The sequence below is a fragment of the Syngnathus typhle genome, linkage group LG9 (assembly GCF_033458585.1).
Source record: "Syngnathus typhle isolate RoL2023-S1 ecotype Sweden linkage group LG9, RoL_Styp_1.0, whole genome shotgun sequence".
NCBI lineage: Eukaryota > Metazoa > Chordata > Actinopteri > Syngnathiformes > Syngnathidae > Syngnathus > Syngnathus typhle.
This window is the reverse complement of record NC_083746.1, coordinates 15,596,513-15,620,251: the sequence shown is the minus strand read 5'-3', so window position 1 is coordinate 15,620,251 and position 23,739 is coordinate 15,596,513.

Sequence of the window (23,739 nt, the reverse complement as noted above, 5' to 3'; positions counted from 1 at the left end):
TCCTATTAGTTTCAATTCACAGTTTAATTAGCAGTTTCAATCAGCAAATAACAAAATGCGTATTACAGGTAATATTTTATTTCACAACACTTTGCCTTGTTCCTTTCGTCTCTGCTGTTTACTTCAAACACGCTCCATACGACTGCAATGCTCTCGTATCAGACGCTTGCTCAATCACCTGCTCGTTTGCTGTCACAATGTACCCTACACAAATCCGAAACATTTGTTGCGGCTCCGAGTCACGACGAGGGGCAAGTTTTGGTTTCCAAGGGTGTTTTTATTCCTCTTCAACGTCTCTCCCATACAGAGCCGCCTTTTTCACGTCCGCACGCCTTTTTCACATGTGCGCACTGATCGCGGTGGTGCCTTTACGGGCAGTCGGAGAAATGAACGCCAACAAAAAAAATTACATCCAGCCTAGTTAAGACCATACCAAAGACTATAAAAATGGGACCCATTGCCTCCCTGCGTGTGTGACGATCATTGGGACTTAAAAAAAAAAATAAAATCATAAAAATTAGATGTGTATTATACATGGGTACAGGCTTTTTTCCAGCATCAACATGCCATTTTTAGGGTGCGTATTATACATGGGGGCGCATTATACATGGGAAAAAACGGTATGTGTATTTTAACCATTTGTAAAGGTTTCTAAAACAGTACTGAAATGGGACAATCTGCTGGTCTGGTTCATATATGCCTGCCTTCAAGTTTAGAGGGCACTACCTTTAGGGGGAGCATTAAAGGGGAGGGTTAAAGGTCAGGGGGTTACTGTTAGCGAGTTAGCAGGTTAGGGGTTAATTATTAGGGTTTGGTTATTGTTAGGGTTTTAGAGTTAGCGTTAGGGCCTGAAGTGAAGGAATTAGGAGCCTCAGGCCAACCAGATTCCATTTATTCCATTAATCACTGACATTCAGTCTTCAGGTCCATGTCACATGGGCTACCAATCGGAATGTAACGGGGTCAGCTTGTCCACTATGAGGCTCATTGGTACAGGGGAATGATTCTTGCATGATTCTTGCTTAGGGTGCATGATTGCCCGGGTTTAGCTCCCGGACGAGCTCTTCTTGCAAACATCGGTATCTATCATTATGTGGAGCGTTTGACAAGCCAACGTTACATAGTCTGCCAGTTCTTGCTGTGGCTCGTTGGTCTCGGGGTATGATTCTCCCTTTGGGTGTGGGAGATCCTTGGGTCGACTCCCCGACGAGCCCTACTTTAAAACATTGCTGTTGATCAACTAGTCCAATTGAATCTTGGGCGCTAGCCCGAATCCATACACGGTGGATGGCGGCAGTGATATTTGAGAAGTGAAATGAGTTTATTGGATTTGCAGACAGTGTGCAATCATTATTTCAACAAAAGTAGGCAGGTACATAAATTTAGTAGATCCTCCTTTTGCAGAAATAACAGCCTCTAGACCAGTGGTTCTTAACCTGGGTTCGGTCGAACCCTGGGGGCTCGGTGAGTCGGTTTCAGGGGTTCGGTAGAGCCTCCACTGCAGAGGTCCGAACACACCTGATTTATATATCTGCATATCTGAACTGGTCTCGCAAAGGCAACAGCAGAAGTCACACTGATTTGCTGGAATGTCATTTGTCGTGAATTCATGCATTGTGTTGGTGTTATTCTTTGAACAAGGTGATGTTTATGCACGGCTCATTTTGTGCACCAGTAAAAACATCTCTGTCTTGAAAATACAAAACAAAACAAAATTCACTAAAGAGGGGTCCGGTGAATGCGCATATGAAACTGGTGGGGTTCGGTACCTCCAACAAGGTTAAGAACCACTGCTCTAGATATTTCCTATAGCTTCCAATGAGTGTGGATTCTGGTTGAAGGTATATTTCACCATTCTTCTTGACAAATCTGAAAATCCTATAAACTTCATTTCACTTTTCAAATATCATTGTGTCTGTCCGCTATATGATATATTTAACTGATATTGCTGATCTGAACAGCCAATGATTTACAAAAAAAAATCTTGAAATTGATTTTGCATACGAATGAAACTTTTGCATATGACCTCAAACCTCAGATTGGTGGATTCAGTGTCCAGAGTACTCACCATTACACCATGGAACCCTGGCAATGATGGAAGGAGGAGCATAATTTTTCTGAGCACAATGCACTATCTAAGGCGCTCATTTTACGAAATTGACAAAATTATTGGAAGCAGTGATTACACACTCATAGTGCTGTACACAATGTACTGAAATTTTTGTTCCAGGTAAATGACTACAAATTGGAACTTCCAGCAAGACCTGAGCTTGTATTGCTAGATTCAGAGTGCTCACAATCACACCATGCCAACATTACACGGTAATCTAGAAGAGCATTTGCTTTCGAACCATCCAAGATCTAGTAAAGTTAGTTCCACCAGTTGACGTTGTATCTCGGAAAACGGGATTACTTTATCAAATACTATTAGACCAAATATTTGAGGTCCTACTGAAACTTAAAACTCGGGTCACTGGATTCCAGAGTCCAGAGTGCTAACCATTACAGCATGGAATAGACACACACATGCACCCGCACGCACACACACGCATGCACACACGCGCACTCACGCACGCACACACACACACACACACACATGCACACCATCATCGGCGGTCACTCGGGACGAGTATGACTGTCTTCTTAATAATAATAATAATAATAATAATAATAATAAATTATATTTATAACGCACTTTATATTCGGGGGAATCTCAAAGTGCTACATGGCAAATAAAAAACAAGAAAACAAAACAAGGACAAGTATAAAACAACTGGACGACAACCAAGATGTGAGAGAAATTACGGAAATGCTAAGGTGAAGAGGTGAGTTTTAAGTCCAGTTTTGAAAGAGTCAGTGGATTGGGGTGCTCTTAGGTGGTCGGGGAGGGAGTTCCACAGTGTAGGGGCTGTATGGCAGAAGGCCCAGTCGCCCATGGTGCGCAGCTTGTTTTTCGGAACGTGGAGAAGGTGTGAATTGGATGAGCGGAGGCTTCGGGTGGCAGAAGGTCGTCTCAGGGTCGTCTACTTGTGGGTCCGCAGGTGGGCGTAGAGGCCGATCCGGGATCCACATATTTTTGTGCAGTTTGGGCAGGGGAAAGTGGTGAGTGGTTGTGGTCGTGCTGGAGCCTGTTTTTGTCTTTCCTTACGGAGTTGTCGTTTGGTTTTTAGGACATGGAGTTCCTTTTCATGATGTGCTGCACCTTCTTGCACCGCTACCCTCCAGCAGTTCCTGTTCAAGGTGATGCGCTCCCAGTCCTGAGATGTTATTTGGAATTTCTTGAGATTGGTCTTGAGGTTGTCCTTAAAACGTTTATTCTGCCCGCCCGGGGCTCACGGACCTCTCTCCAGCTGGGAGTATAACATCTGTTTGGGGAGGCGGGTGTCAGCCATGCGGATGAGTCAGAGTCAGTGTCAGAGTCAGCTTTATTGTCAATTCCTTCATGCCAAGACACACAAAGAAATCGAAATTACGTTTCCTCCATCCCACGGTGACGAGACACAGTACACGAGTAACATACAAGTAAACAACGGGGGAGAGAGTTCAGGACGCCAAAAGCCTGAAGATCACAAACTTCGCCAGAGGCGAGCAGTGCTTGCATCCCACCACAGAGTCCCGGCACCATTCGTCACGGATGTAGACACGCATTCCACCTCCTCGCGATGTTCCCCCTCGTACAATGGCCCGGTCCGCCCGATAGCACGCTAGCCGCTCCAGATGCACAGCAGTTACGCACTGTCCGTTTCATAGATCTCAGCAGGCATGTTGATGCCCAGCGATCGAACGTTCGCCCGAAGAAAGGAAGGCACGGCCGGTCGAGCTGGGTTGGCCGCCAGCCTGGCCCGGACGCCCCCGCTCTCGCTTCAGGACGGAGCAGACCGAGCGCCTTTAATGTCCCTGCTTCAAAGTCCAGATCGCCACAAAACTCGCTTCCGCCGATGTCGAGCTGAACCAGCCCACTGTACTTGTAGCACAACCCGGTGCGACGAGACGAACACACAAAACTGTCGGACAAACCCACATTAAACGACAAAACACCGTTCGGGACAGAGAGAGGCCGCTGCGTGTGCACGCGCCGCCATCTTACTTATGTCCTATCCATCGGAGTTGGTGCTGCATTATTAAGGTGGTGATGCTCGGTATCCTGGCTTCCTCCAGAACGCTGATGTTTGTGCGTCTGTCTTCCCATTTGATCCTGAGTATTTTCCTCAAGGTTCTCTGGTGGTGTTGTTCAAGAGCTCTTAGGTGCATGCTGTAGGTTGTCCATGATTCTGCCCCATAAAGTAAGGTGGGGAGAACCACAGCTTTGTAAACCAGGAGGTTGGTGTCAACCCGGAGGTCTCTGTCTTTAAAGACTCTTTTCTGGAGTCTGGCATACACTCCACTGGCACAGCTCAGGCAATGGTTGACCTCAGAGTCAATGTCCGCTTTGGAGGAGAGAAGGCAGCCGAGGTAGGGGAAGTGGTGAACATATTCAAGTGCAGTGTTGTCCACATTTATGATGGGCGGACTAGATGACTGGTTGGGTGGGGGTTGATGTAGCACCTGGGTCTTCTTGATGTTCACGGTCAGACCCAGGGCTCTGTATGCCTTAGCGAAGGATTTCAGGATGCCCTGGAGGTCTTCTGCAGAGTGTCCTGCAATGGCATTATTGTCTGCATACTGAAGCTCCACGGCCGTGGTGGTTCTGATCTTGGTTTGGGCTTTGAACCTGTTAAGGGTGAAGAGCCTGCCATCAGTTCTGTACCAAATTGGGATTCCGTGTGGTAGTTCTTCGTTGATGAGGTGGAGTATGGGGGCAATGAAGACAGAGAACAGGGTGGGTGCAATGATGCATCCCTGTTTGACCCCTGTCTCTACAGTGAAAGGCTCAGTCAAGGAGCTGTTGTTGAGCACTGTGGCTGTCATTCCGTCATGTAATAAACGCAGAATTCTGACGTATTTATCCGGGCAACCATACCTCAGAAGGATTTTGTCAGGTCTATGAAAGCCATGAACAAAGGCAGTTTATGCTCACGGCATTATTCCGAGAGTTGGCGTGCTGTAAAAATCATGTCTGCAGTGCCTCTAGATGGGCGAAAACCGCACTGCGATTCTGGGAGAACTTCCTCAGACAGTGGCAGCAGGCGATTGGCAAGAACACGAGCAAGTACTTTGCCAACTGTTGAAAGGAGCAAGATGCCCCTATAATTTCCGCAATCCGCTTTGTCCCCTTTCTTGAAAATGGTCACTATCAGAGCATCCCTGTGCTCCGAGGTGAGTACTTATTTTTCCCAGACCTTCAGAAAGAATGAATGGAGGTGGCGCTGGAGCTCTACTCCACCTTCCTTTAGGACCTCAGCTGGGATCCCATCTGGCCCAGAGGCCTTGTTGTTCTTCAGGGTCCTGATGGCATCTTGGACCTCTGCTAAAGTGGGAGGGTCACCCATGTCTTCCCTGATGGGACTCTGAGGGATGTGACTGAGGAAATCTGACTGAGTTGTGCTGTCACAGTTGAGGAGTTCCTGAAAGTGCTCTCTCCACACCGGTTGTTTGTTGACTCATTGTCCTTCAACAGCTCCTGCCCGTCTTTAGAGCGTAGGGGGTTTTGGCCGCGATGGCTTGGGCCGTAGACAGCCTTAATAGCGCTGAAAAAGCCTCTGGTGTCAACAGAGTCTGCCAAACTCTGGATTTCCAGTGCCCTTTCTGTCCACCAGGAGTTTTTAATCTGTCTCACCCGGCTCTGGACGTCAGCCTTGGCTCTGGAGTGAGCCTGTCTCTTTGCTGTGCAGGTGATGTCATTTTGCGAGACACGAAAGGTTTCCCTTTTCTTGGATATGAGCTGTTCTATCTATGTGTCGTTGTACCCGAGAGCGGCGCGGCAGGTGTCGAGGATGGAAGACTTGAGCAGGCTCCAGTGTTCTTCAATGTGGTTTGGTTCCCCAAGTCGCCGCCCGAGTGCGGTTCGGTTCCCCAAGTTGCCGCCTGAGTGCGGTTCTGTCCCCCAAGTCGCCGCCCGAGTGCGGTTCTGTCCCCCAAGTCGCCGCCCGAGTGCGGTTCTGTGCCCCAAGTCGCCGCCCGAGTGCGGTTCTGTGCCGCAAGTCGCCGCCCGAGTGCGGTTCGGTTCCCCAAGTTGCCGCCCGAGTGCGGTTTTGTGCCGCAAGTCGCCGCCCGAGTGTGGTTCGGTTCCCCAAGTTGCCGCCCGAGTGCGGTTCTGTGCCCCAAGTCGCTGCCCGACTGCGGTTCTGTGCCCCAAGTCGCTGCCCGAGTGCGGTTCTGTGCCCCAAGTCGCCGCCGTGCACGGTTCAGGCTATTTCAAAGACCAGTAGGGTCGTCTGGACTGGTGCGCTTAACCCCCCCCACCCCCGCGTGCCGTCGTGGGGGGTTGGGTTTTTGGGACGTCGGGAGCCGTCTCTTGTGGGGGGGGGGGTTCTGTCACGACTCATCCCCGATCATGTCTGTGTGCTCATGTCCGTGTGTCTGTGTGCTCGCCCCTCCCCTCCTGTGTGCCCATGATTAGTGTGATCATACTCACCTGCTTCTTGTTACCTGTCGCATATTTAAGTCCTGTCTGTGTGTTACTCCCTGTCGGAGCATTGATGATGGTTGTTACTGTCATGAGGTTTTTTTTGGTCTTGTCTTTGGTAATGTCACCCTGTCTTTTTTTCTCACGTCTCTGTTCGGTTCCTGTTGTTGGTTTTGTTAGTCAGTTATGTCAGTGTACCGATTCTGTTAGTTTGAGTTTGCTCCAATAAACCCTGGTCCAAGCTGCACTTGGTCGCCCTGCTCCATTTCCACACTCCGATCCGTGACAGATGCCATTGTTTAGAGCAGTGGTTCCCAAAGTGGGCGGTACCGCCCCCCTGGGGGCGGTGGAAAGATAAGGTGGGGCGGTGAGGAAGAAAGGGGCGGTAGGGGGACGGCAGTCCGAAGTCGACGTTTGTTTGACTGAAAACAAAAACGACTGAAAATTACTGACCGTGGGGATCTACGACTTCTTCTTAGTGAGTTCCAGCCTGATGTTGAGAAGCTTATGTCCCTGCACCAAGCACAACCATCCCATTAATATTAAGTGTGCGATAATGAAGGTTACTGGTGGAATGTTTATTTACCATTCTATGTTGCTGAAACAGTTAGAACTGCTAAAAAATGAATTGGTTTACTAAATTGGTTTTATTTGTGAAATACACATTTGTGTTTAACCTTTCTCTTTTCAAATTGCAGCATACTAAATATCAAGAAAGAGGTGTTTGTTTCCATATGTGTCTGTGGGGGGGGGGTCGCTAGGAATTCACTGGGGAGTCAAGGGGGCGCCAGCCTGCAAAGGTTTGGGAACCATTGGTTTAGAGCGAGGGTGTCCCTTGAGTTTGTTCTTCTGGTGAAAGATGGTATTGGTGATGGTAAGGTCGTATTGAGCACATTTGCTAAGAAGGAAAACCCCGTAGGAGTTGATGTTTCCAATGCCTTCCTTTCCAATGGTGCCCTTCCAGAGGTGGTGGTCTCGGCCCACTCTGGCATTGAAATCTCCCAATATAATAATCTTGTCCTCCTTGGGGATTTTTGACAATACCTCATCCAGACAGGCATAGAAGGACTCTTTTTTGTCCTCATCGGAAACGAGGGTAGGTGCATAAGCACTAAGAACTGTTGCCGTCTGGTTGTTGGCCAGCACCAGACGGAGGGTCATCAGGCGCTCACTGATTCCCACAGGGAGTTCAGAGAGCTGACTGATCAGTTGGTTCTTGATGGCAAAACCAACCCCATAGATCCTAGGCTCATCTGTGGCCTTTCCTTTCCAGAAGAAAGTGTACCCACCCTTTTCCTCCTTCAGATGAGCTTCCTCTGCCCGTCGGGTTTCTGAAAGAGCAGCTATGTCAATCCGGCATCTTCTCAGTTCCCTGGCAATGATGGAGGTTCTCCTCTCCGGCCTATCACTGGTCACACTGTCCATTCCATGCTCTAAAATTCATGTTTCTGTGTTTTCAACCGCATATTGGTGATCGCTCTGAACGCGGTAATCCAGTCGTGAGGCTATGTTTAGGGCACCTTTTCTAGCCCCTTCCCCCTCAGGGGTGAGCAGAGTGGATCCTAAAAAGGGCTGCTCAGTCGTGTATGCAGCTACCAAAGAGCTCTTTCTGCCTCGGTCCAAGAGCCCAACGATCATCTAACATCCACCGCCTGATGTGCCAGCTTGTGACTAGGGGCTTCCAGACTTCACAATCCTGACCCCGTTGCCACTTACTGGTCGCCACAGGACTTTAATCCGGGATGTAAGGTGGATTCCCTGAAAAAGACGCCTGTGCGTGACTTTGTTTAGAGTGAGGAGACTGGTGCACAGACAGTCACCACACTGTCCTTGACAGATCGGGGTCCAGTGGCAAGGAGACCAAGACAACTGGTGACCCTTTTCTGCTGCAGCCTTTATCCGCCTTCCCAGCTGTTGTGACGCCACCCCTTAGGTCAGCCATCATCCTCCGCCTGGTCCACTGTTGATGTCAGGTTTATTTCAATGACTGAATAACTATTAAGAGAAGAGCAACAGCAAACAAACCACGTGAGACAGAATATTAAGTCTTTTCTCGCGAGGAGTGCAGTACAGATAGCTTAATACAATCTCTACACACACTAAATATCTGTAGGCACTCCCGCTCTTTTTATTTGGATTTGCCCTACCCACAGTGTGAGACAAGCCCCTAAAGAAAGGAGGGGGAAAGCATGTGGGCTTTGCCTCGTAAGGAAAAATCACTAGGTGTTTACATACTAATAAAGACATCTGGGAAGAGGAGTTTGAGTGGACTGGATACAGAAGAGAAAACCTTTGACCTCAAGTAAAAACATAGCAAGGGAAGTTTTACGACATTGTGTAGGATGCAACAAACTAAGTTATTTATTACTGGTTATATACATTCCAACCTAATCCTACGATCAAGATAGTTAGGAAACCCTGACTTTAATGGTCACTTGGAGGTTCATCTGGGGTGCAAGACAGCAATGAGGCATGTTGTCTAACAAAGTGGTCTTTGTTAGAAAGGAACTGTCCTTCCGTGGTACATCATAAAAACAGCAAGGCCAAACAGCAAGCATATAATGCAGTAATATTGCGGTAAGGCATTGATTAGAGAACGCATGATAACATATATATACATTTTTCTAACAATTCCCTCCTGTTTATCATAAGTTCTCAGAGACCATCTTATCACCTAAAAGCGGCCATTTCAAAAAAGATTTTCAGCCGTAAGAACACAATTCATAAGAACAAATTTACACACAGGAGGAGATCGAACCTTAATAATCAATGTCAGAATCGGGAAACAAATCGGACAGGTTTATCACAGGAGCTTCACAGATGGGGCCATCGCCAGAGCGACAACCCTCGTCAGTCGCAAAGTCTTCCACTTGGAGCAACGGAAAAGTCTCAGCTGCTGGAGAGATAGCAGTTGTAATTAACCTGTTAATTAGAGACCGTAGACACGGAATACAACAACATCCACACAAGGTCAAAACAGCAGAAAAAAACGGCAAGGGAGACTAGGACCGAGGACACCAGGGTACGGTACTTTCCGAACACGTTTAGCCAGTCGTTCCAAACCTCCGTGTTCACTCCCCTGTGTTCCTTCATTTTCCCATTCAAGGTCCTCAGGCCCTCAAGGGCCTGGGACAGGCTTCCATCAGCGGCAGTACCATTTGGAATAAATGTGCAGCATTGCTCACCAAACATGGCGCAGACACCACCCTCTTTTGAGAGTAGCATGTCAAGGGCCATTCGGTTCTGGAAAGCCATGAGGGAAGTCGCAGCCAGTTGGGAGTGGACCGCCCTGAAACCCGTCTCGGTCCAATTTCCAAGCCTCTGCACGTTGTAATGGATGTAGTTGATCCTGTCAACATTTTTGTTAAGAGTACACCACCAACACAGGGTGGATTCAAAACCAGCTATCTGATTCACCAGCTTACACTTATCCGTCACTCCTCCGGGAACACCAATTGCATCAATTTCGGTCAGATCATCATCGGCTGTCAAAGTCAAAGATATCTTGGGATGTTGATACATATACAATTTAGCTTGACTACATTCTCTGAAAGCAATGGCTTCTTTTTTCTTTCTTCAATGGATATTACTATATAGAATGCTCTGTCACACATCTTACAATCCAATCAACGTGATAGACTTCACACGATCTTTGATCAATGGTGACGGTAGAACATAAAGCAATGGTCGCAAACCCATACACATGACATATTCAATTGTCTTTACAGCTTGTTTTGCCATTAGCAATCAATTGTTTTGTTTAGCAGTTTATTCTTATACTAGTTACCTGAAACAAATTATCCACATTCACTTTAGATATATTCATCCCATTCTTTAACATCTACAGCGGTTGTTGACAAAGTATACATATAAACATCATACTTTCATGGCAGTCCAGATCTGACACAGCAGATCATCCTGCAAAGGTCAAATTGATCTTTTAAATTGCTACAATGCAGCATAATTAAAAAAAAAATTTTTTGGAGTGATCAATATAAGTTGTTCACTCATCTCTCCCCTACTCATTATGACTTAGTTCCCACAAATACCATATTGCTGAAGTTAACAAAGTGGCAACAAAGATAGCCACCTTACATGCAATAACGTCATTGTTCCATTTTCTTGTTCCCGGCATTTCTCTAAAAGGTAAGGCTCCCTTTGGGTCACTTTTTCCGATTGAACGTTACCTCAAAAGAAATTACCCTTTTGTAATTTGCAAGGACTACCTCAACTGACCTTTCTGCTATTTTAATGGCAGTTGATGTAATTATCAATATTCAATGTGGCCCTTCCCCCTTGGAAGAACACCAGCGTTTTGTTTTCAATGCTCTTAATGAGAACGTGCTTTGTTCTTTTTACCTTTAAAATATTAATTCTAATATATAATGTAAATGCCAAATTTGAATCATCCTTAGTTTCCCACTTGGTTTTAAAACATGGTAATCTATATTGTCGCCCAAACAATTTTTCATACGGGGTTAAACCCACAGTACTTGTAATAATTATGTACAGTTTGACCAGGTCTAAACATTTTGTCCATGATCTTCCATTTTTCCCATGCACATTTTCACACTTTATACCAGTTCTGTCACGAGAATTAATTTTCAAAATCCCATATCTCGGTATTATTATTATTATATATATATATATTATTATTTTTTTTTACATAACGTTTTTGCAACTGTTAAGGCATTCAGTGTTTTTGTTTAAACCAAATCAAACCATTTTGAGAATGCATCTATTATGACCAGGCATTATAACCCTGTGGATTGCGTTAAGCACATGTTAAACAACCTCTTCAAAAAAAAGTTTTTTATAACTGTTTAACTGTTTTGAATATGAATCAAATTCACATGATGTATAAAGCTGACTGAAGATAAGATAAGATAAGATAAGATAATCCTTTATTATTCCCTCAATGGGGAAACTCCTGTGTTAGCAGCAGTACACTTAACATATACACACACACACGCATGCGGGGAAGGGGGTAAAGATTTTAAGAAGTAGAAGGTATATATAATTAAAAAAAATATGGACAGTGTATACAAAATACTGGCAATATACAGTGGAGTAAAAAAAAAAAAAAATATTAGATAAAAAAATAGTGCAAAAAAAGTGCAAAGAAAGCAGGTAAAAGAGTGTGAGGTAGACAGATATTGCACATAGTGTGATTGCACATATGGTTATTGCACGTTATTGCATGTTATTTTGTCCGTTAGCTACGATGGTCGGCCTGGTTGTACAGTCTGAACTGCCCCAGTATCCCTCCTCTTGAGCCATGCGACACACAACCATGGCTCAATATTGCTGCCCACTTGTATAGGTTTTTTGGAGGATAGGTCAGTCTTCTGGTCATTTATAGATGCCATTCTCTACCCTTGCCCCTCTTTTTGTCCATGATTGAATTTCAATCTATGGACTTTGTCGCTGCACATCTTTAAAAATGTTTCAGTAATTCAATCCGCTTCTTGTGTGTAGAAAATTTGAAGCGTCTTTTGCAGCTATGCGGTTCCGTCCGTAAGCTTGTTACCTCTTGACACCTTATCAGTATCGTGCGTGCCCTGCACACGTGCACATAGCTATTTGTCGTGGCAATTGGACTGCTTCCACAACTAGCCTAGTTGTAGTTTCTTGTAGTTTCTTTTCAATCAGTTTCTCATCGTTTATCACAAGAATCTTAGTAATTTGAACAAAAGTCAAAAAGTATGTTTTATTTTACTCCATTGTACGATTTAGAGAATCCATATGTAGTAAAGCGTTGTATTACTACATATGATTTCATCTTCATTTAATTTTGACACACCTTTCAAAATGCTTCTCAGTGTCCCAGTGCACACATGCTTTGCGTGTGTAACTGGTTGTCTCAACCCGTGTTCCACATCCTAATCTTTCCTTCCTCAAGGTGTCAAACCAATCCACTAATTGGAAAAGATAAAAATCAACAAATTAACCATCAGTAAATTAATATAATAGTTAATTGTTGTTGTTTCTTAACTGTAACTAACTCAATCACTCTCTTATCCTCAAATGTAAAAACTTGTGTAGTCCTTACACAACCAATCGACTATTTCTTCTAAATTTAGCTTTGAAATGTTGTTATTTAATCATTTTGCTTCATCCAATCCCAGAAAGCAAGTTCCTTCCATCTCTCAAATTTGGTTTCATCAGGGATAGGCATTAATGCAGTGTGGACCAGTTCCTGCCCACAAAAAAATTGCTTGCCTTTCCTTTCTTCTTATTTTTACATTTCCACAAAATTGCTTTTGTTTTGCGGTGCAAATCATATAGACTACAATCTAGCAAATTCTTTTGTGCACCTACATTAGCCAATTTTAACACATAACACTGACAGCACACAGACAACACAAAAACTTACAGCAGAGACACAGCTCACAAACAATACAAACAAACAACGCTGCGCAAACGTCATCCTTTGTTTTGACGTTTTGGTTATACTTTTGTTTTCTCATCAGTGCATTTTATCCTTCATGCAAATATTGTCACATCTTCCTTAGGCATCACTCTCTGAGAAAATCACACTTTCCCTGTTTCGCCTGCAGCCACAGCACCCCTCGTGCGAGGGGTGGGGCGCAGCATCAATGTTGATTGGTCACAGGCTGGCCATTTCCTGCAACAACCATGATGCCGGCCCACCGCCCACACGAGCATAGCAAAGGCCCACGCGGACAGCCCCGCCCCGCGACAACGCGCGAGCGCAGGCACGCTTATCAGTTCCACCTTCTCAAAGGGCAGGCCAACTTTGCTGTTGCCCTCCCCCATCATGTTCACCTTCAACATCTTTCAGTCTTCTACACAACATTTGCTGTCTCTTATTCCCATCCTATCAAGCCACCGTTCTCGTAACTCTCTGCCACACACACCTTATTTTCTCTATTGCACACACTGCTCATCTTAGTTTCTCCAACAAACTTAAACACATCATCGTCCACTTCTCAATTTCCCTATTATTGCTCAACAGCCTCCAGAACATTCTCCATTACTGATTTCTTCCATAGAACACACATCTCACTCGCACTCATACACACACCCAATCATGAGGATCCTCCGCGCGCACACGCACACACACACCAGCACAAAAGGATGACGCACAACATATAAGAACACATAGAAGCACTAAGGACATCTTTTTGCTCGTATTACTTGTCTGATTTATTCTCTATTTCACTTTTAGAAACTACGTGTAATTCTTTTCTATTTATTTAGCAAATTTTAACTTCAATGTTTCTTTATCTTACTTTATCCTTTTAACATAAATATCTCCTTATATTTAAGCTAATTTTCTCCTTAATTTTGGCAGCCAGGTTCCCACTTCATTACATGGAAACCTGATCTGATTTGATTTTTGCCTAGTCATAGTGTTTCTGTTAATTTGTGCAGTCACGTGCCATGTGACCGTTTTCTCCGCAATTCCAGCATTTTATTGGAGGTTGCACAACTCTAAAGCCTCCTTTAGACATTGCTCGCCCTCTCTGGCCTTTCTGTCCTCTGCCTGCATTTTGGTAAAAAGTGTCACTATCCTGATCTACCAGAAAAGTGTGTTTTGAAGCTTTCATTTGTTTTCGTTTTTGTTTGTCTATTACTACTTTTTCCGCATGGAGGGCATGATTTATGTATTCCTCCCGCTATGATCTTTAGTTTTGAATTTGTAGCATGTGTTTTCTCTACGTGCTTCTCTACTTTCTCTAGACTTCTCCCTTCTTCTCTAACTCTGTAAATTTTGGTTTTCTCTTGCCTGCCTACTGTTAGGCCCAGTCTCATCATCTTCCTACCTGCAATAGAGTGCTTTCTGAGCTCTCTCTCTTTCCCTCTCTTTCTCTCTCTCTCTTTCTCTCTTCCTTTCTCTCTCTCCCAAAACACTACATCATCAGATGCCTTCTTTAATTTCTTTAAGATTTATTTATGTTGTTTCGTTTATGGCACCTCTAAGTCCTAATAATTTGGTTGTCCCTCAAATTTATATTTTTTAACCCATTCATCGAAATCTTTTTTTTAATCGGTTGGGATCCTGCCTTTCAATTGTTTTCCAATCTTTGCATTTTAGTTCATGTCGGGGTAGGGACTTTCGCTTACTATTTAAGAGGAGCGCTCAAATGAGATCACTCTCAGTCAAACCGTTCACAAGCATACCACGCGCGTTTTGTTTTTTAAGAACAGAGGAGTCTGCCCCTCCTGCTGCGGAATTTAACTAACATAAAACGTTAGGGGGCTCCACATCCGCCCCTGCAGAATTTAACTGTTTCTAGTTGTACTTGATAGGGTCTAGAATTCTCAAGGTTTTTTTTGTTTTGTTTTTTTTAATAACAGAGGAGTCCGCCCCTCCTGCTGCAGAATTTAACTAGCTTGAAAGCTAGGGGGCTCCACATCCACCCCTGCGGAATTTAACTGTTTCTATTTAGTAGAATTAATATTCCTACTCACGGTCTGCTGATTCTCTTCCTCGGAAGATCTCGTCAACCCTCCCGGTGTCCAGCCGGACTGATCGAGACAGTCCCGTCAAAGGGCTTTTGTTTTACCTCGGCCGAGGATTGTCACCTGCGTCGAAGAGCCCGCTGGAACCGTTCAAGGCGTGTCGAGATCCCGGAACGAGCCCCCAATTTCTGTCAGGTTTATTTCAATGACTGAATAACTATTAAGAGAAGAGCAACAGCAAACAAACCACGTGAGACAGAATATTAAGTCTTTTCTCGCGAGGAGTGCAGTACAGATAGCTTAATACAATCTCTACACACACTAAATATCTGTAGGCACTCCCGCTCTTTTTATTTGGATTTGCCCTACCCACAGTGTGAGACAAGCCCCTAAAGAAAGGAGGGGGAAAGCATGTGGGCTTTGCCTCGTAAGGAAAAATCACTAGGTGTTTACATACTAATAAAGACATCTGGGAAGAGGAGTTTGAGTGGACTGGATACAGAAGAGAAAACCTTTGACCTCAAGTAAAAACATAGCAAGGGAAGTTTTACGACATTGTGTAGGATGCAACAAACTAAGTTATTTATTACTGGTTATATACATTCCAACCTAATCCTACGATCAAGATAGTTAGGAAACCCTGACTTTAATGGTCACTTGGAGGTTCATCTGGGGTGCAAGACAGCAATGAGGCATGTTGTCTAACAAAGTGGTCTTTGTTAGAAAGGAACTGTCCTTCCGTGGTACATCATAAAAACAGCAAGGCCAAACAGCAAGCATATAATGCAGTAATATTGCGGTAAGGCATTGATTAGAGAACGCATGATAACATATATATACATTTTTCTAACAGTTGAGGTCTTCACTATTTACCCATAGCTGGAGCTGTTTACCCACAGTGGTTGATGGGCAGTAGGGCGTGTCCACACACCGGTGGGCCTACATGCCACATCTCTGGGCCCCACTGCTGCTCCGAGATCCTGCACAACTTAGCCTGGGACCACAAGGTGCCAGTTGCCGTGTGTGGCCACGAGGAGGCGTGTGCAAGTCTTGGCAATGGAGAGGCTGTGTAGCGGCTGAGGAGGCTTATACACTCGGCTCCTCTTTTCACCCCCGGAAACAGAGGGCTAGCCGGTGGCGGTAACTGAAAGCAGACAAGTGGCAAGCAGAGGCAGCATGCAGCATGCACAAACTACAGGAACTACGACTCCAACACTACTGCACTGACGCATCACACGCCCTGTGCTGATGGGACAAACACACACACAAACACACACAGGGCAGCGACTCTCCAATACACATAGATATCAAATGGTCAGGTGAAGCTTTCCCGCCTTTTCCGGACAGTATAAAACCTTCTGACCTGGAGATGGGGGCTGTTGTTACATCTGCTGAAGTGCCATTTGCATTGACCGCCATTAAACAACCCAAGATCTTGCCAATAAAGAACTAACCGTTACTCCACATCTTAGTTTTCCTGAACCATGAACAGACATCATCAACAACATGCAACAGCCGTTGGTGGAATCGAACTTGCACTTTCTTAACTGTGAAGCGGACGTTCTAACCAGAGTACCACCGAGCCGCCAAAGAGTATGAATATTACGTTCTTGAGTCAAATACAAGCCAGATTACAGATTTAAAACCACCCTTCGACGAGGATGGGAATCCATGTGTGCAGAGCACAGCGGATTATCAATCCATCGCCTTAAACTCTCGGCCACCTCGTCGTGGACAACTTGTGTTGACACATCACATTATGTACGTTGTGCCAAAATACTTTGCATGGGAAGATAATGAAAATCTGGCGAGGATGTGATATGAAATGATGAGTGGAGAGCACAATGGGGTAGCAACACATCGCCTGAAAATCTCAGCCACCGCATATCATGCATGAGTTGTATGGGCGACATGGTATGGTATGTACGGTGTGGTATAAGCCGCAAGGTAATATGATACAATACTTTAGATGTGAAACGCAGAAGAGGTAAGCCACAAAAGAAGTGACACTGTCAACAAAGAAAAACGTTTTTTCAATGTTGTCTCACCCCAAATCTTTGGGATTATCGGATCTACGCAGTTGGATAATTCCACCAACATTTTAACATCAACGTTCTTTCATAGTCTGCCTGGGTGTCCTGGCTGAAGATCCTAAAGGTTTTGAATTCATTTTATGCTTCCGCATATAAGCCATGATCGTATAGTGATAAGTACTCTGCGTTGTGGCCGCAGCTCGTTCAAATCATTTTTGCAAAAATGTTACACACAAATGTAGCGAGAACAAACTGTTCTGGGGCAATGGACGCAATGGCTAATGCATCTGAGTACGGAACCGAAGTTTCTAGGTTCGATTCCTACCTAGCTTATATGCCATTTTTTGGTCAACATTAGCTATGTGCACTTGGATCTTATGCGCTGAAGTGACTCACAGACACTATCAACAAAGACGTTGTTTCCAATGTTGTCTCATCTCAAGTCTCTGGGATCATTGGATCTGCGCAGTCTGATAGCCTGTGTTAGAGTGGTGCTCACTCTAACTTATTTTGCAAGAACCACACGGGAGACAGTATGCCCTTTCCAACACCTACAGGTGGAGAGTCATTCGTCGCTGTGCATACAGCGAAGATCGAATGAGGTCTGACTCTGGCCTCTTGCAAGAGCATTTTTATTAAGAGAAACAGGGTGGGGGTGAGAGTGGACTGGATGGAGAGAAAGCCCTTGACCTCTAGTCAAAGCATAGCAGGGGGTGTTTTACGACGTTGTGTAGGATGGGACAAGCTAGGTTATTTATTACAGGTTACATTCCAACGTAAGCATAAAACTACCGGCTTTTTCTTCCGTGTATAATGCGCAAAATTTAACTCATTTATTGTCCTAAAATCTGGGGTGCGCATTATACATGGGTACAATTTTTTATTTATTTTTTTATTTTAAGAAAATCATGGTACAACAAAACCAACAACAGGACTGACCGACAAAGACGTGGAACAAAAAGACAGGGTGACATTACCAAAGACAGGAACAGAAACCAAACAGACATCATGACAGTAACACATGCAATGATCCGGCGGTGAGCGAGGGGCAGACAGGACTTAAATACAAAACACGTTACATTGATTGAGGTGACACAGGAAGGGAGGGGCGACGCAAACAGAAACTATGGCAACCTAGACACATAGCAAAACTGGGGACGAGACATGACAAATCTCCCTCGAAATCAAACTTGAAATCACCTTTCTTCTTCTTTGTTGTCAAACGCGCATCGCATTCAGCCATCCTGCCCAACACACTTAGTCAGTAAAATTCATTATTGACAACACATCGTTTGATGCGATGGTGCAATCCTTGAAGGTGTGTTATTGTCAAATATTGTTTGTTTTTTAATCTCCATTGCGGACCGGACGTCATACCGAGGCAGTATCACTGCGCATGCGCACTATGGATCCGATGCGAATAGTCCTTTTATCTTCTTGACTGACAATGAATGTGATAGTTTAATACAATCAGCAAAAACCAAAATGTGTATTACAGGTAATATTTTATTTCACAACACTTTGCCTTGTTCCTTTCGTCTCTGCTGTTCACTTCAAACACGCTCCATACGAACGCAATGCTCTCGTATCAGACGCTTGCTCGATCACCTGCTCGTTTGCTGTCACAATGTACCCTACACAAATCCGAAACATTTGTTGCGCCTCCGAGTCACGACGAGGGGCAAGTTTTTGTTTCCAAGGGTGTTTTTATTCCTCTTCAACGTCTCTCCCATACAGAGCCGCCTTTTTCACATGTCCGCACGCCTTTTTCACATGTCCGCACTGATCGCGGTGGTGCCTTTACGGGCGGTCGGAGAAATCAACGCCAACAAAAAAAATACATCCAGCCTAGTTAAGACCATACCAAAGACTATAAAAATGGTACCCATTGCCTCCCTGCGTGTGTGACGATCATTGGGACTTAAAAAAAAAAAAAAAGAAAAAAAAATTGGGTGCGTATTATACATGGGTACAGGCTTTTTTCCAGCATCAACATGCCATTTTTAGGGTGCGTATTTTACATGGGGGCGCATTATACACAGAAAAAAAACGGTAATCTAGCTAGGTTATTTATTACAGGTTACATTCCAACATAACCATACGATGAAGATAATCTGGAAAACCCTGACAGCCTGGGTGTCCTGGCTGAAGATCCTAAGGAAAAGACCCTAAACCTCATTGCATGCTATTGCATGATCGTATAGCGTTGTGGCCGCAGCATCCCCGGAACGAATCTGGGTCATGGCGTAATTAGATTACCTTGCTGAATGTGTCCGTTGTTCACTGTTGCCAAACAGCCTTCTGTTAAACACAAGCTTCCAGACATTACGTCCACCTATATTTTAATATCAACTTTATTTCATAAAGTTTTTCCTAATTCATCTTGGTGAAACTCCCTCAGGCATTCCTATCTTTTTTTAGGCCTGGCTGCCACGAGGCAGCGGTAGACATACAATTATGACCCTGAAAGGATATGCGTAAACTGGCTATGATATTTATCAAAATTCATTAATCACCGAAATGCAGTACTCAAGTCCATGTCATATTCGCTACCAATCGGAATGTAACGGCATCAGCTAATTTGATACGGGGCTCGTTGGTCGAGGGGAATGATTCTCGCTTAGGGTGCGAGAGGTCTTGGGTTCAACTATCGAATGAGGCCTACTTTGAAACACAGCTGGCTCCTGTTCTCTGCCAATGTCACATGCGCATCATTTACAGGCTGCATTTGTGTGACACGTGATATGAATTTCGACACAGCTAAGAACTACCAAATGGAATGTATCAGAGTCAGCATGGTTCCATCTAAAGTGAGTGAAAGAAGCCAGTTTTCACCCAGTCTCAAATCAGGTACCACAACATAGTTGCAGCGCAAAATCGTTTTAATGTGTCATGGACTTTGCATAGGAACCAGCAATGACAAGAAATAGTAGAACACGCTGTTTCGACCCAGTCTCGAACTGGGGATCTTTCACGTGTTAGGCCAAGGGTCGGCAACCCAAAATGTTCAAAAAGCCATGTTGTCCCCCCCCCCCACACACAAAAAAACATTCCTGTCTAGAGCGGTAAAAATCTAAAAACTTTTTATAAGGCAATATAGACTGTCAATACATGACCTGTATGCCTACTATTAAAATAATTAAGTAGGCTACAAATACAAAGCAACAAACGGAGCCCCTGGATAGCCGCCAGACTTTGTTGTGCAGCAGGAGATCGGCATATTCGCTCTCAACTTCATCTAGCAATTCACGGAACTGATGGTGGTTTAATGCTTTTGCGATTATTTTCTTCACAATTTGGATGACAAGGTTCATTACCTCCATACACTCTGGTGGGAATGTTTACGCACACAACGCCTCTTGGTGCACTATGCAATGGAATGCAAGCAAATTTCGATCCAATGCTTTCTGTCGTAAAGTCACAAACTTTTGCGACCCTCTCAAACTCGGTGTGCCGTCTGTAGCGTCTGAAATCAAGTGGCCAGTGTGTATCGCTGTCATTTAAACACTGCAGCACAGCCTCGCAGATGTCCTCCCCCTGTTTTTGGCCTTTTAGTTGTATAAATTTCTTCTTGCGGCCCATTAGAGTTCACGTCCCTGCATAGCAGAGCTGTCTGTTTGATATCGGTCATGTCACACGACTCATCACAGGCAATTGAGAAAGGTGGAGCTGAATTGATGTCCTTGATACATGAGTATCATGAACTCATGCCCTTCTTAACATCTAAGGCCCCATCCCTGAAGATGAGGGGCCAAGTGTACTCAGCCTGCGTCAGAAGTGGTATGACGTACGGAAGTGAGGCATGGGCCCTGAAAACAGAACACAAAGACAAACTAAACAAATCAGAAATGAGGATGATCAGATGGATGTATGGTGTGTCAATGAGGGAGGAAAAGACCAGTGCAGAGCTGAGAAAGAAGATGGGAGTGGAGGCCTGTTAGGGTTTGCAGAATATCTTCATCGTATGATTATGTTGGAATGTAACCTGTAATAGTTTAACTAGCTTGTCCTGTCTAGACAAAAGTAGTTGACCAAAGTGGTAAGATCTTTTCAACTTATTGACTAGCTGCAGAGGAAGCAATCAAAGTTGCTTTGTATACAGAAAGTCGTAAAAGGCCCCCTGCTATGCTTTGATCAGCAGGGGTGCGTCTCCACCCTATCCTGTGTGTTCCCACACCCCCACTTTCAACCCCACTTTCAACCCCACTCTGTTTCTCTCAATAAATAAGCACCTGACGAGGCCTGAGTCAGACTTCATTCGACCATCGCTGTAAGCACAGCGACGAGTGAACTCTCCGCCTGCAGGTGTCTAAAATGACTTGCTTGACTCCAGTGTGGTTCTTGCAAAATAAGTTAGAGCGAGCAACACCCTAACATTTTGGTGCCGAAACCCGGGACCCTCATACCCGCCATCTGGCTGACGGAGGAGGACGTGCTGCATTGTCGACAAGCCAGCGTCCTTTAGGGGGACCTGGAAAAGAAAGTCCTAAGAAGAGAATTTCTTCGCTGGGCCAGCATCTTAGGTCTGCCTTCGTCTGCCAGAGGTGGATTGACGGGTTCCCGCAATGCAACGGACCAGGGGTCAGGTAAGTTAAAAAATTGTGAGGTTGTGAAACGCGTAAAAGGTGCACGGGAGACAGCTTGGGTTCAAGTCCCAGTGGAAGGAACGGGCTAAGAAAAAACAGAGCTTCTTTTTCTTAATTGAAGGAGGGCGTAGATTCTTTTTTTTTGTCCGTTCTTCCAAGCTGTGTTGGAAGGTTTTCTGGCTTGGGTTAGAGTCCCAGTGGAAGGAACGTGCTAAGAAACACGGAGCTTCTTTTTTGTTAATCAAAGAAGAGCGTAGATTTTTCTTTGTATGTTTTTCCGGCCAAAGAACAGCTTGGGTTCAAGTCCCAGTGGAAGGAACGGGCTAAGAAAAAACAGAGCTTCTTTTTCTTAATTGAAGAAGGGCGTAGATTATTTTTTTTGTCCGTTCTTCCAAGCTGTGTTGGAGGGTTTTGCACCCATCCTGGATAGGCTTAGGAATAAAAAGCGTTGGTGTTTGTGTGGTTGAGAGAGTGCGACTGGTAGGATAAATTGACTGCAAAGAGAATTTGGTGGAAGGTCAATTTAAACCTGCATCCTCAAAGAAAAGAAAAAAAAATTGTAAAAATTGTATAAACCTAAAATACCAAATTAAGATGGGAAATAAGAACGGTAGATCTCTAGCTCTTGAAGAAGATGAGAAGTTCATGGCGAGTAAATGTCTTAATTGTATGCAATACATGCCGAACTGGAAGAAAAAGTATGGTGTAGAAGGTAGGGATGGGCGATACCAATGATTTTGGAATCGATCCGATACCAAGTATTTCCTACCCAAAATACCCGATATTCGATCCGATATCGATACCGGAAGTGTAATTTCCCGCCAAAAAAACAATTTAAATGCAGTGGCATTCTTGCTCTTGGAGAGTCATCTATTGAATTTTGTAGAAAAAAGTATTACGTCATGTACATGTATTATTAACCTTTTTAGACATTAGTGCATTAGTGGAAGATGCATATTAATAGTATAACTTTAATAAAAAGGAGCTATTCTTTACTTTTTTCTCTCTCTCTCTCTGTTGTTGGGAAAAAGTTTTGTCTTTTAGTATAATCTAAAAAGAGACATGGTACCAACAGAGATGCAGGGCTTAATCGTCATGAGCAGCAAAACTATCAATTTGTAAAGCCACTGGATACTTACATTTAATATTGTAATACTTTAGTGTTGTTTATAGAAAGTGGAGTTACAAATAAAACGTATGGCGTTCGACCACAAATTGAAAAGGGGAAAACTTTATTTATAAATGACTGACTAAAGCGTAGTAATTATTGCTTCAAATAGCACATCAACCACAAATGCTTACGATTTTTGGTTAGCACCTGATACCTGGATATGTCTTGCCTTTCTGAAACGCTGCTTCTAAGTTACTTTGGTACCTTAGATTTTCCGTCGCTGCCTTAGTGTCTGCGGCACGTTTCAACTGGAGCTCTTCATGAACCGTGGGGTGAATTTTGCTTAAATGTTTTGTCAAGTTTGTGGTGTTGCCACTGTAGTGTATTATTATTATGATATCATGCAATGTTCATCTCACTAGTAAGCCTAAGTACGACCAGGGCATGTTCGGGTCAGGTTCGTGTGGTATTGTTTGGGGCTTGGTCCAGGAAGGTAGACTCATTGGCGCCAGACACATCTGGCTTCCATTAACAACTGCTAAGATACACACGATGTAGAGATGGGGAGGCAACTGCGGGGTCATAGGTCAGCCAACAGCCCCATCTGCGCGCTCCCGCGTGGAGGGAAGCGCAAGAGTATAAGGTTTAGGACGAGAGTAGACAAAGGGACTCGACATCTTGGCTAGGGCGCGAGACACTTCTCTCTGACATCGGTTGAATAAAATCTTTCCCCAATCAGCCATGTGTGACTGAAGTTTTCCTTCCCCAAGCCAGCCACTTTTTCACCATCTTGTTTGGAAGACCAGCTGACCATCGAAGAGAATTCACCACACCACAATATTTAATTGTTTTGTGACATATTTCACATTTTGTTATTAAGTAAAATATAATATCCCCAAACCAGACTTCTCTTGCGTTCGGACTGGGCCGCCGCCGTCGCCATGCTTGTTTGTGTTTGTTTGGATTGGAACGGGGGGCGGAGGAGGAGGGCTTGGCTTGTGAGAAAATGAGTACGGTGAGTCGGTCTCAGGGGTTGAGCAGAGCCTCCACTGCGGAGGTCCGAACACACCTGAT